Consider the following 13,986-nt stretch of genomic DNA (forward strand, 5'->3'; position numbering starts at 1 on the left):
TAAGTGAAAAGTGTAAGTATAAGTCTTTTCTCTTGTTTATACATTTATATGATATTGTATTAGTTGGTATAGTATTGTTTTGATTATGTACAACTACTAGGTACTACAAGTTTGCACTATTTATCATTACTTTTTAATTGTACCTCGATATGTGAATTAGGAAACTATAGGTCTATAAAAAATCAATTTGTAGCTATTAGCTAAGTTGCTTATGTTTACTTTAAGACTGTTTGTTTCTCAATAAATAAAAAAAAATAAAAAATATCATTTACAAGTATAATTATCAGTCATCATACATTGCTTTGTTTAAGAAATGTACAGTTTTTAACAAGACACCAACCTGCTGTAAATATTTAATATATGTATACCTATAAGTACCTACTCTCATACTCTCGGCTAATCGCAACACTAAGCTGTTTATTTAATGCTTTTGCTATACTCTAACCACCCAAATTGCTTGCAAACTAGTGCTAGACATAAAAAAAGTTTTTTTTTTTTTTATAATAAACTGATCGGCGATTGGCCCTAGTCACACCTGATGGAAAGTGAAGACGGGGCCTAAGATGGAGCTCACCGGTTCAGTACCAGCCTATTCACTCTTGTTTTAAAGAGACTGAGGTCATATTGATCAGGGAATACAGATGGCGGGAGCGCATTCCATTCCTTAGCCGTAATTACAGCACAATTAGTAATAAAATAACCTGTGTGAAGTGTCCGAATAGACAGGACACGAATAGACAGGACACGGTACCAGGTAGGATACTGCTATTTTTTGTATGGGCAACGGTTTTTTTTTTCGTTCTTTGTTAATGATTTCATTTCTAATTGGGCAATCTGATAATACGAAGTTGTTACCTAAAACACAACTGAGTCTTACATTTGAAGTATAAAAAAAGTTTTTTTTTTTAAGATTAGCAAAACACCGGTTCTGATCCCCAGGCAGGATACAAGGTTTTCAGTGTCATTATTCACCTAACTAAAAAGTTAGATTAATTCTGTCTACTCTTTATTTTTCCTGACAAGTAAACAATTGTCAAGGTCATGTTTAGTAATTTATGATGCATCTTTGTAACTATTTAATTCAATTCAAATAATTTATATCGGAAACATAATGCTAGCTAGTATTAGTAGGTATGTACCTTAAATTAATATATCCATACTAATATTATAAATGCGAAAGTCTGTCTGTGTGTTCCCTCTTCACGCTTAAACCGCTGAATCGATTTAGATGAAATTTGGCATAGAGATAGGTTGAGTCCCTGAGAAGGACATAGGATAGTTTTTATCCCGAAAATCATCCCTTAAGAAAGTAAAAAGCGGGGTGGAATTGAGATAATTAATAAAGTGTCTGCTAATTTGTGTGCATAATATGCTCAAATTGAATAATTGCTATAAGACTTTCTCCAGGCCCTGTTCTTACTCTAGCTGGGGTTACTAAGTCCACGCAGACGAAGTCGCGGGCAAAAGCTAGTACATAATAACACAATCAAGCTGACTGGACCTTGTGGAGAATTAGACCACGACCCTCACATCTCACAAAAGCCCAAGACAGGGATGAGTGGAGAAAAAGTGAGGAGGCTTTAACCCAGCAGACGGGATCTGCAGTCAGCCCCAAAACAAAGTTAAAATAAAAAAAAACAAAAATAATAATAACCTGACTGTAGAACAAATAAAGCTTAAATAAAATAAAATATAACACACTCAAGAACAATCATACATAACCTAGCGAGCAATGTAAAAGGTTCCAGTGCTTCTGGAAGCGCCCCTCACTATGTCACCTCTGTGTCAACTACATACAAAAGAGGCTTAAGATAAGTTTTATACCTCTTGTCTATCTTGGGTACCTACATAAAATAATCCCTTACTTCCTTTTATTATTCAATGTCTAAAATAACAATGACTTAACGTCCAGACAGATAAGTGACAATTCTGACTCCAGTGTTGCTAGTGAGCTGGTGACATCATGCTAGAAAATTGTTGTTTTATGTTAACAACTAGTTTATTTTTTTACTTTATTAATGTACACAGATTTACATTGTAACTCAGAAAGATGTCAACAGTAATTGCTAGTATGGAATTCAGAAAAAGTATATGAATGTGTAATTTATTTGCTTTGAACTTTCTAGTCGCTTCTTGGAATATAAAGCAATTAATACTTGATTTATGATTAGTAATAAAAAAATCAAAGGGAAACAATACACCTGTATTTCTGTAATTAATTATTAATATGGCCTCCCAATGGCATTGTATAGCTTTTGCGTATGTATCACATAGCTGTGTGCAAGTACCAGGCTGGTAGCCTGGTCTCAAATCCAGAGGCTCAACAAACCCATACATGCGACTTATGCGGCAATAGACCACAGAATAAGTAATAGTATTATCATACAGAACGGCCACGCACCGCCCCGCCCTGACTCGAATTACCTTGCCCTGCGACAGCAGATTGACGGCCGTTTGCCGGCCGCTCAGTACTATTTTTAAGCAACTTACTCACACTATGACGCGTGTACAGACGTGCCACGTGCCGTTCACACATAGAAACGCAAGTGATTTTTGGTGTATAGCGTGTTCGCCCTGTGCCACGGGCCAGTAACAGATTTCCATGACCAATCGCCTCCCGGGCGAAAACTCGTAGTGGTTAACGGCTATGTATGATGAACCCTCGTGAACGTCAGCTGCCGCTCCGTTGGTTTCGTCGTCACCACTACACTATATAGAGCCATGACACACATTTTAATGTATGATCTGAATGTATATTAGTTCTTATGAATAAATTCAGGTGACTGTTTTGCACACAGATTATTTGTATATAAATTGTTAATTAATGATAATATTTTATTGGCTAAAGACAATTCTTTCTGAAATCATAGATATTCAGACAATATTCATAACTTATAGTATTTTAATGTTAATTTATTTATGACCCATAGATATTCCAATCTATTAATATGTGTGTGTGTGTGTGTGTGTGTGTGTGTGTGTGTGTGTGTGTGTGTGTGTGTGTGATGGCCCATATAATGAGTAATATATGAGATGAGCTCAATTCTATCCTATTTTTATGTCTTTACCGATGTGCTTCCAAATATCTGTCATAAAACGAAGCTATGAAAATAAGCAAAGAACCAATTAAAAATTCCACAACAACAGATCAACCTATATTTTACAACTTCCTATATTTATATCTGATATGCCAGATGTCTTGGGTGGTCCATATTTTCTATTACTCACCATTATGATATACAAAAAACCGGCCCAGTGCGTGTCGGACTCGCGCACGAAGGGTTCCGTACCATTACGCAAATAACGGCAAAAAATCACTTTTGTTGTATGGGAGCGCGAGCAATATTTATTTTATTCTGTTTTTAGTATTTGTTGTTATAGCGGCAACAGAAATACATTATCTGTGAAAATTTCAGCTGTCTAGCTGCTGTATATGACGTGTAAAAAATTATACTCATAAAAATGTTCATAAAAGAACCGAGCTTCTTTTCTACTAATTTATATATAGAAGGAATTTCTATTAAATTTTTTACAGTGAGTTGTGTGGCATAATGGCATTTGTATGGTACAATTTTTGTTTTAGTTAAAGTGTATTTAAATTCTTTAGTAATTGTTTGTTTTTAAATATTCTCCAAACGGACCAAATTGGAAGTGTTTTAAAAATGAGAACGTAAATTCGATTGTATGGCGGCGCCTAGGTTCGTGTGTAATCCGGCGGTTACCGAGATACTTATGTCTCTTATATGTATCTGATACAAAACTTACAAGATACAGAAGAGTAAACGGCGTCCAAGGTCGACTCGGCTTAATCTTGAGTTCGTAAGTTGCTTTAATTGTCACTGGCTCGTGATGGATGGTGTCACCTCTATTTAAATTATATGTCTGTATATGTTGGTACAGTCGCAAGCAGATCAGATTATATCGAAGTGGCCGAGGGTCACTAAAAAACACTCACTCGACTGTACCTAATCTAATTGACGGGCGAAGTGCGTGGTGGAATGGAACTTAAAGCGACAGCTTGGGAGAAATGGAAACACTTTTTTGGGCCCAAAATGTTTATACTTCACTTTTCTACCAGAGCTTTGCCTAAGTCATGCAATTCGCTACCTTATACCGGAAAGAAAATTGTAAAATCTTTTTTAAATTGATATGTACATGTGTATGTTCTTTTATTTCCACTAGACCAGCAGTTCTCAAACTTATTTTGACGTCGAGACTCGTTTTTTGTTTCTTTTCAGAGCTCCTGTCGTCTCATTCAGTCGACAAATGTGACGTCACTTGCCGTGCATGCTCGTTAGGTTATTTTTTGGCGGACCCCTTAACAAGGTCTCGAGGGCCTCTAGACTCCACAAAAGACGCTTTGAGTATAGTGAACTAGATAATATTATGCCATCCCTGTCACACATTAGATAATGATAGGGGAGGATAGTAAGTGGACTATAGGTAGTGTAAAATGTTGAAATACCTGTTAGACAACCCTGGGCAAGTCTCCTTATACGCTCCCTATAAGCTCTACCTATCTAATAATCAAGTAAATATCAAGCAGAATAATTTTGTTCGATATTAAAAAAAAGTAATGTGTAAAGTAAATCTACTTATATACGCTCAAGATAGATAGTAGTGGTAGTACAAAAATAGGTTCACATGTACATAAATTGTGGTATTTTCTATAAAAAGGGACCTTATTGTCGATGGCGCTTACGTCATTATTTATGCTCCGATATAAATACAATTCCGCGCGGCGCTGTGCGGCGTAAGCGCCATCCACAATAAGGTTCCATTTCATAGAAAATGCCCCAAATTAGGTACAAAGGCGAACTGTTCCCTGTAAGACATATAGAAAGACAGAATACTCTTTATTGGCACACTTCAGTAAAAGATACAGCTAGAAAAACAGTCGATTAAAGCTAGAGGCAGACATCAGGCGGTCTTATCGCTAAAGAGCGATCTCTAGAGTCAATAGTTTCTGACTAAGATATTAATATCAGTCTTCGCTCTCGCTCGTCCGTAGAAACTCCTCTAGAAGAAATATGTAACTCAAAAATGCAGCGAAATTGAGCAACATTACAAATATAGAGATAACCTACAAACCCATTCCCACAGTAGATCATTGTTTCAAAGATGACTACAATCACCTTGAGAACAATATTTATGTTTACATAACTAATCTTATCTTAACTAACAGGCCAATTCAAGTTTTAGCTATTCGATCAGTTTTCGATATAATACTGATCAGTCAGTATCAAAAGGTACATTTCTTCAATCAAAAACGTCACTTTGACACCGACAGATCAGTATCATATCGGAAACAGAATAACGAAAACTCGAATTGGCCTATATGATTGTATGCAGTTATGCACACAAACTCGGTCCTTATGACATGAGTATTTAGTTCTAGAATCGTGTACTACTTACGGCGGTATCTCGTAATACAAAGTTTCATCAATGAAGCCATAATAGGTTTTCTGGTGAGTCATTATTGTCTGGCTTTGATGAACGATGCCAGTGTTTACGCTTGAGTTCTGGAAAACATTGATTTTGTATAGAAACATACAAACTTGCTTTATTTAGGTACTAGCTTTTGCCCGCGACTTCGTCTGCGTGGAATTAGTAATTTGGGTGCCTTAATTTTTAAACAAATCTGCTTTTAAATCCATCCTTTTTTTCACCCCCAAATTGGTCCACTCTATAAATTTCCACCCCATTTTTTACACCCTTAAGGAATGATTTTGGGGATAACAATTATTCTTTATCCTTTCCCACAGCTCAAACTATCCCCATACCAAGTTTCATCTAAATCGGTTTCGCGGTTATTGAATCCCCTTCCAAATGTCCACCCTCCTTTCACCCCCTTGAGGGATGAGTTCTGGGATAAAAAGTATCCTATGTCCTTCCCCGGGACTCCAACTATCTGTATACCAAATTTCAACTAAATCGGTTCAGCGGTTTAAGCGTGAAGAGGTACCAGACAGACAGACAGACACACTTTCGCATTTATAATATTTACTATGGATATACTTAATTCTATTGACTGTTTGAGCTACAGTGGCGTCCATATGACAAATTAGAATTAGTCACTTTTAGCATGACAAGTTTACCAACAGAGTTTGACACTTGACATATTCGCTAACGTCTGCGCAACTTACTTTCTATACATCTCGCTCGTACAGGCATAATATTAGTGCGACAGAGATGCATATTGCATAGAAAGTAAGTTACGCAGACGCTAGCAAATTGTCACTGTCAGGTCAGTGTCAAACTCGTGGTAAAGCTAAAGGTGTTTATCCAATCTCATTTACGCCATAGCACCCAATTTACGCAAGTTTTTTAATTAGGAGTCATCTGTGCGGAAAGCGCGCTTTTTTAGTTATTCACGGCATAGCTTTCACGAAACATTGTGCAAATATTGCCTAAAAGAAGTAGCTATAAATACGCTATAAAAAGCACAAAGAGTGTAAGAATATAACAATATACAGGCTGTCCCAGAAGTACCACGTCACACTCACACCGGAGGTAGGTCAACTCAAGAGGAACCTTAACCAGCCTAACATGATCCCAGTAAAAGTTGCACGGTTTTCGAGTTATTACCGAAGAAAAAATTGAGAATTTTCCAGTACCTACCAGCATCGATAACTCTAAAACCATGCAACTTTTACTGGGGTCATGTTCGGCTGGGCGGAATGCCTAACTACATTACTCTACGTAAACAAAACGCTGGTTAGGTTCCTGTTCAGTTGACCTACCTCCGGGCCATTATAAACTAAGTGGCAATTTGGTTCAAACAACTTATGTGTTATTGTTAATTATTCCGTTTAGCTCTTATTCTAACATATAACTGCGTCCCTTTCCAACTAACCAGTATAATAGCGTATTAATCATCAATGTTGTCGCAACGGGAACTAGTTCCACAGGTACATCCGTTCATTACCCGGTTGAGCCTTCAGCAATTAAAGTTCCAACTTGTTTGTACATTTCACCGTTGACTGTCGCTTCCGTTGTGCACGCATTCCAAAAACATGTATAAAAGTAGATCATCCAAATAAATACCTTTAGTTATATTGATGTTTTAAGTATAAATAAAAGCTGAAAGTCAGCACAGCACGTTAACGTTACGATTTCGCGGATTGGCAAAGAATTTTTTAATGCTTTTTTTGGTAGTCATGCTAGAGGAACATTCCTACTGTTTTTAGGGTTCCGTACCCGAATGGTAAAAACGGGACTCTATTACTAAGACTCCGCTGTCTGTCTGTCCGTCTGTCACCAGGCTGTATCTCATGAACCGTGATAGCTAAACAGTTGAAATTTTAACAGATGTATTTCTGTTGCCGCTATAACAACTAATTCTAAAACAGAATAAAATAAATATTTAAGGGGGGCTCCCATACAACAAACGTGATTTTCTTGTCGTTTTTTGCGTAATGGTACGGAACCCTTCGTGCGCAAGTCCGACTCGCACTTGGCCGGTCTTTTATAGTCTACTTTAGTGTCCCGTTGCTGGGCAAAGGCCTCGTTTCCTCCACTCAACCCTGTCGTTTGTACTTTCCCGCCAATCCTGATAAAATGCGTCCCAAGTCGTCCCGCCATCTTTTTTCGGTCTGCTTGTACCCGGCCTGCACCATTTATGGTGTTCCGTGGGTCCCTACTTATATATTAATTATTACAAAATGCGAACGTATAAACCTCCTCCTCTTCCCGATTTGCTATGGATTTTTTTTTTTATCCCGACAAAGGATATGGGTTTTTATTACGGAAATCATCCCTCAAGAAAGTGGAATTAGTACTTTTATAGTAAATGGTTTTCAGAACTTATTTAACGCAGGTGCCCTTATTTCTTATGTAAACTTACGATTAGACTTGTTTTCCATATTACCTCGTTCCTTATTCTCTTATTGACCTTAATTGCAAGGTCATTGACTTGCATTCAGTAGTTGCACGCCTTGACATTAAAACTTTCTGTTAATATGATGTTAAATTATATGAACTCGTTGAAGCTTTGACCTGATTTCTTTTATTTGCAGACTTACCCCCTTATTCATATAACTTTCCGGGCCTGATTTAGTTAAGGGTCCCGGCAAGCTCGGTTCTCCATACAAACGTAGTTCCGCTCTCATTTTAAAACGACTAGCTAGATTGCTCTGATACTTTGTACTTACAATAGGATAAGGTATATCTATGACTGTAATTGTTTTCGTTTGTTTTATAAACTGGAGCTATATAAACTAATTTCAGACCTAGACATACCTTATGTCATTGTATGTGCAAAGTTTCATTACAATCGAATACGTAGTTTTAAAATGAGAGCGGAACTACGTTTGTTTGGGAAGGTGCAATTCGGCCGAGCTTCGGGGACTCTTAAAATATGTTTTAACTGTATTATGGACGGTATAGAAAGGACGACAATCTCTTATGGCAGAACTATTGCAAAAGTGACCAGCTTTCAGTTGTAAATAATAGTTCCTAATCTCTCCGGTGGCGCTAGTTAGGCTCTGGGACATTAGTATAACATGAACCATATAAGGCAACAAATAACCCGACCAAATTACGTAGGTTGTTTTTGGTAGTATTTCGGTGTATGGTGGCGCCGCCTAATTACTGTTTTCTGATGGACACTTTTCATACATAGAGATTTGGCTCCTTTATATAGTCTCCATGAACCGTATCTTACAAAATCTTCTTCTTCTTCTTCTTCTTTTAAAATTATGGCTTCAGCCCAGTGGGACTATTTCACAAATACACAAGTCAAAATGACAGATAAAGACAAATGATTCGTAGGTCGTCAGCAGAAGGATAAGAACACATTTTATTTCATTCATTCGCATTCTTTATATTTCCTTTGAAATCGATACGTAAAGGAAGGACGAATACCTATATTTAAAATTGTAACTCGTTTTGAACCGGTTTGGGATCATACATTAATAAAGGGTTCAAAATGGCGTCCATTTTAATAACGCAAACCTTTTGGGTTTTGAATTTTGCGCCATCTGGTTTAAGAATTTCGTAACTTCTGTGTTACGCGGTTATTTATTTATTTCATTAAAGACAACAAATGGTCCAATGAGTGTTAGTTGATCCTAGCCTACGTTAGTACTTAATAATAAACATAGATTTTGTCCTTTGACACAGTTTCCACATCAAAGGACAATCAAGCTTATTAGCTATCATGTTTAAGATGCTATTACTGCTCCCTGCTGGTTATGCGTATCCGTGCCCCGCTGCGGTGTGCGAGTTACGGCCCGTTTCTCAAAAGCTTTTAACTTGTAATACAAGCGGATGTCACTTTTTACAGCTTTTGTTAGAAAGGGACTTGGGGCGCCCTGGACTACGTTAGGGTGTTTATTTATTCACCTGCAATAATTTACGGGCTGAATATATAGGTCATACTGAGCAACTTTTACTATAGGACCTACCCTGAAATCGCAAAAAAAAATTTAGACCCATATAAAAGGTCATGGCCAGACAACCAAAATGTATGAAACGGCCAATTTTTTTTCGCGATTGCTGTGTTGGTCCCATAGTAAAAGTTGCTCAGTTATCTCAGTGACCTATGACCTGTATATTCACCCCGTAATTTATTGCAGGTGACTACATAAAAACCCATAGCGCTGTCTCGCTCACTCACAGGAGCGGCTCTCACCTAATGCGTAGACTGCCTTAGAAGCGAGACTGCGTAGAAGTTTTATTTGTGTTATATTTACGCAGCTGAAGACGATAGGAGGGTGAATTCTTAGGGTTCCGTACCCAAAGGGTAAAAACGGGACACTATTACTAAGACTCCACAGTCCGTCCGTCTGTCACCAGGCTGTATCTCATGAATCGTGATAGCTAGGCAGTTTAAATTTTCACAGATGATGTATTTCTGTTGCCGCTGTAACAACAAATACTAAAAACAGAATAAAATAAATATTTAAGTGGGGCTCCCATACAACAAACGTGATTTTTTTGCCTTTTTTTGTGCAATGGTACGGAACCCTTCGTGCGCGAGTCCGACTCGCACTTGGCCGGTTATCAAATGATATTTCGTACATAAGTTCCGAAAAACTCATTGGTACCAGCCGGGGTTTGAACCGGCGACCTCCAGATTGAAAGTCGCACGCGGTAAGAACCGCTAGGCCACCAGCGCTTATTGACGTTGACTACTATCATAGAGTAACTTATACTAGAGCGGTACTGTCATAGTAAATTTTGTAACCCCAGTAAATTCACTGCCATCTGTCGACACACTTTAAAACTAAAATTGAAGATTTGTAAAAATACGATAAAATGTATTTAAATATAGATAAATGATTTTTTTTATATGCGTTAATTATTTTGATGATTTTGACCCATGTTCTTTCACTGATATGCGTTAAAATTGTTAAATAACAAACGAAACCGTCAACGCCATCTATACGACTGTAGGTCAAAACTACTAGCGCCCTCTGAACGAAAATCAAATTTTCTTTGTTTTCGAGGCACGTTTTTTCCTTAGACTGTATCCATCTATTACGGAGTTATATCTATCTTTGTATGTACGTACGCGTCCTTCTCATCCGGAGGCCGTAATGATGTTTAAAACCACTAACTCAGAAAATGTGCATTTTAAAATGGCGTAGGTAAAGTATGCGAAGCTTATATCTGCAAAATCAGAACGTCCTAAGTCCATAGGAACTTTCCCGCAGTTTTATGTTTTAAAATTACACCAGTAAGAAGTATAATCGCGTGTGTATTTATTCCTGAGAATGTTGGGTTGTGGTAGGAAAGTAGTTTGCATTTTAATAGGTTTAACGAAGTGTTTAACATAAACACTCATAAGATTTAATGTTGCGTTAGGTTACTGGTTAAGTAAGGTTATGTCAGGCCGGCCATTTGTATGCTCTGTAAATATATTTAAAAAGGAAAAATAAACAAATCATCTATGCCTAGTAAGAGTTGGTATAATAAATGTCCTGTCATTGTTTTTTTAATAGTTTTGTTTCTGAATGTGAACTCACAAGTCACATGTAAAGAAATAGACATGTGTGATACGAATAATTATTAAATTAACTTCCAATATATTTCGATATATTTTGTTGTAAAGGAATAGGCCAAATCTTTATCTAGAAAATCTAACACAAACAAGAAAGACCCAAGAAACAAACAAGTAAAACCCTTGGAGTTTGTTATTATAACGGCAACAGAAATACGTCATCTGTGAAAATTTCAACTGTCCATCGGTTTATGAGATACAGCCTGGTGACAGACAGACCGACAGACAGACGGACAGTGGAGTCTTAGTAATAGAGTCCCGTTTTTACCCTTTTGGTACGGAACCCTAAAGATTGTCAGATAGATATCAATTCTGTTACTAGTTAGTTGGAAAGTACCGGAATAGGAACGCAACGCTATACATATTTAGCATTGCCTTTAGAATCAGCCCTTATAACGAATTCATAAAGCTTGGCTCGTCCAATTATGTGCCGCAATGCCGTTGTCAATGTAAGAGACATTTCCTTTTCATATACAGTTAATAGATACGTATATGGTCATCGCAGAACTGTATAACTTCAACAAATCCTGCTTAAGAAGTTTCGACCTTCACGACATTAAGAAATACAGCTTAGTTCTGCAAATTTAAGAGAAGTTCAAGACAATATTATAGGCGGATGTATAATTTGGCGGTCATTTAATAGCTACCTATACCTCTCACCTTCAGAACTTTCTCGCTCTTTGTTGGATCTAATTAAAAAAAATATTGAAGAAATGTGTGTTTTACCGTATTTTATTACTTAAATGTTACATTTCTAAATAAATTAATCTGTAACATTTCCAAAAAATGTCTACAAACATTTTACGTGACAGCTACTCCATAAAACCGGCCAAGTGTTTGGGCCGAGGAGGGTTCCGTACTTTTTAGTATTTGTTGTTATAACGGCAACAGAAATACATCATCTGTGAAAATTTCAACTGTCTAGCTATCACAGTTCATGAGATACAGCCTGGTGACAGATGGACAGACGGACAGCGGAGTCTTAGTAATAGGGTCCCCTTTTTACCCTTTGGGTACGGAACCCTAATAAAAATGAACTGTCGTAGGGATAATCATTCGACGCGATAGGTATAAAATACTTACATGATTAAATTGATGAAGCACGCAAAAATACTATTGCATTTGAATATTTGAAAGAAGCGGTTCTGTCACGAGTATAGCTAGCTAGAGTATGACACGTCTCGTTTAAATGTTTGGTATTCTGACTTTGTCCTATAAAATATAGAATAATTTCAATGTCATGCAAGTAGGTATTGCTAATGTTTTCCTTGTTTTGTGGTTTGCTATTCTACCCACGAGTCGCAATTATACTGTTTTCCTGGCATAAGGCAAGTTTTAAAGTTATCCATTTATTTTCTAACATTTATGCCGTTTTTCTTTCGAATTCGGACTTAATTTCAAAATATTGGAGTAGTTTTGAAAATAACAAGAAATATTTTGGCTGAGGCTTCTGCATTGCTCTCGTTTCAAAGGAAGATAGAATATTTTTATACATAAAGACCTATCAGGCTAAATTTCTTGAATGACTAGAATCGGAAGTATTCTATTCATTGAAGAATACTAGACGATTGTTAATTTCGTCGAAGGAAGTTTAAGGCGTTGTTACAATGAGATAAGGCCTACTATTGGATGTGAAGTGTCAATTTAGACCGCCTCCAACTTACGTGGGCGCCTTGGTCTAGGCAATGGAGTTGGATAGGGTAATGCTCTTTGCTTACATGAAATTTCAACTCATTGAAATCCTTACAGAAGGGCATGTTTTTGTGGCCTTCAGTAAGATTGAGGTTGAGATACCTTACATCTGTAATTGTAGCTGAGCTGCTTGCTACGATTTTTAGAAATGGTAAAAAAACTATAACAAGAAGATGAATGGTAAAACTGTAAGAAGTACAACAGTCCGTTAATTGGAAGAACTTTAAAGCCGGAACGAGTTGATGCAAAAAGGAATAAAAATTGAGTACGATTCTGACTTAAATATATGCAATAAGCTCTTTTGCCTCCCTGAAAAGTAGTTTCGTCTTCTTGTTCATAAATTGTAATTTGTAATACAAATACAGCCAATTCATATTGACAAGAGATTGTCCAGTCTTCCTAGCTCTACATAATTCAGTCTTATATGCATGCAAAACATGAAAAGAGCGTGACTTTTAGGTTATTAAATTAAATAGCAGCACATTTATAAATACAACAGTTTTCTGAACTGATTTGCATTCTGAGTCACCAGAGTGACATAATGCAAAGAGGTCGCCGTTATGACGTGACCGTATGAGGTTTAAATTAAAAATAGAAGATGACAAAGGAAACAGTTTTTGTTAGTTGTGGATGTAAACAAATTAATGTATATACATAATTACGTCATATGTAAACAAAATGTTTGTGATGGAATTTTTAGTTTTTTTTTGTTTACTGCCGCAAATTATTTTGTATTTGTAAAAAGAAAATTGTGTTAAAAATTATACAGCTTACAATTTATGTCAAAACACCGACTTATTTTATTGTACGCTACAGATTTACAAAAAGAAGTTATTTTTTAATAAGTGTCTCGTATATTATAATAATAATACATATCTAAATTGCAAATGGTTAGAAAACATAACAGGAAAAAAAAGCTTCTGGAAAATAAAATAAAAATGGGAAAATATGCGAATGGTTAGAAAACGTAACAGGGAAATAAGCTACTGGAAGAAAAAAATAATTGGAAAATATGCAAATGGTTAGAAATGCCTTTGGGAAAAGAAGCTATTGAGACAAAATAAAATGGTAAAAATTGCGAATGGCAAAAATAGCGATTTGCTGAAACAAACAATTTCCGGTAGAGGGAGTACACACTCCATCTACTATTTAAACGAGTTTCCAATCGAATTATAGGTTTGCAACAACCGTTCCTCAATATCGATTTGAAAAATGTCTCAATGGCAGCCTCAGTTATAAAATGATAGGACTGGCATCGCCTGGACCGACAGGCATTTAGCTAGAAGCTA

General features: G+C 36.6%; 1 protein-coding gene across 1 annotated transcript in view; it reads left to right on the forward strand.

The window, feature by feature from the left end:
* The window catches only part of LOC134750944 (protein 4.1 homolog), a 117,893-nt gene that overhangs the window by 1,203 nt on the left and 102,704 nt on the right, over positions 1-13,986 (forward strand). The window lies entirely within an intron of this gene.

The sequence above is a fragment of the Cydia strobilella genome, chromosome 21 (genome assembly GCF_947568885.1).
Source record: "Cydia strobilella chromosome 21, ilCydStro3.1, whole genome shotgun sequence".
Lineage (NCBI taxonomy): Eukaryota > Metazoa > Arthropoda > Insecta > Lepidoptera > Tortricidae > Cydia > Cydia strobilella.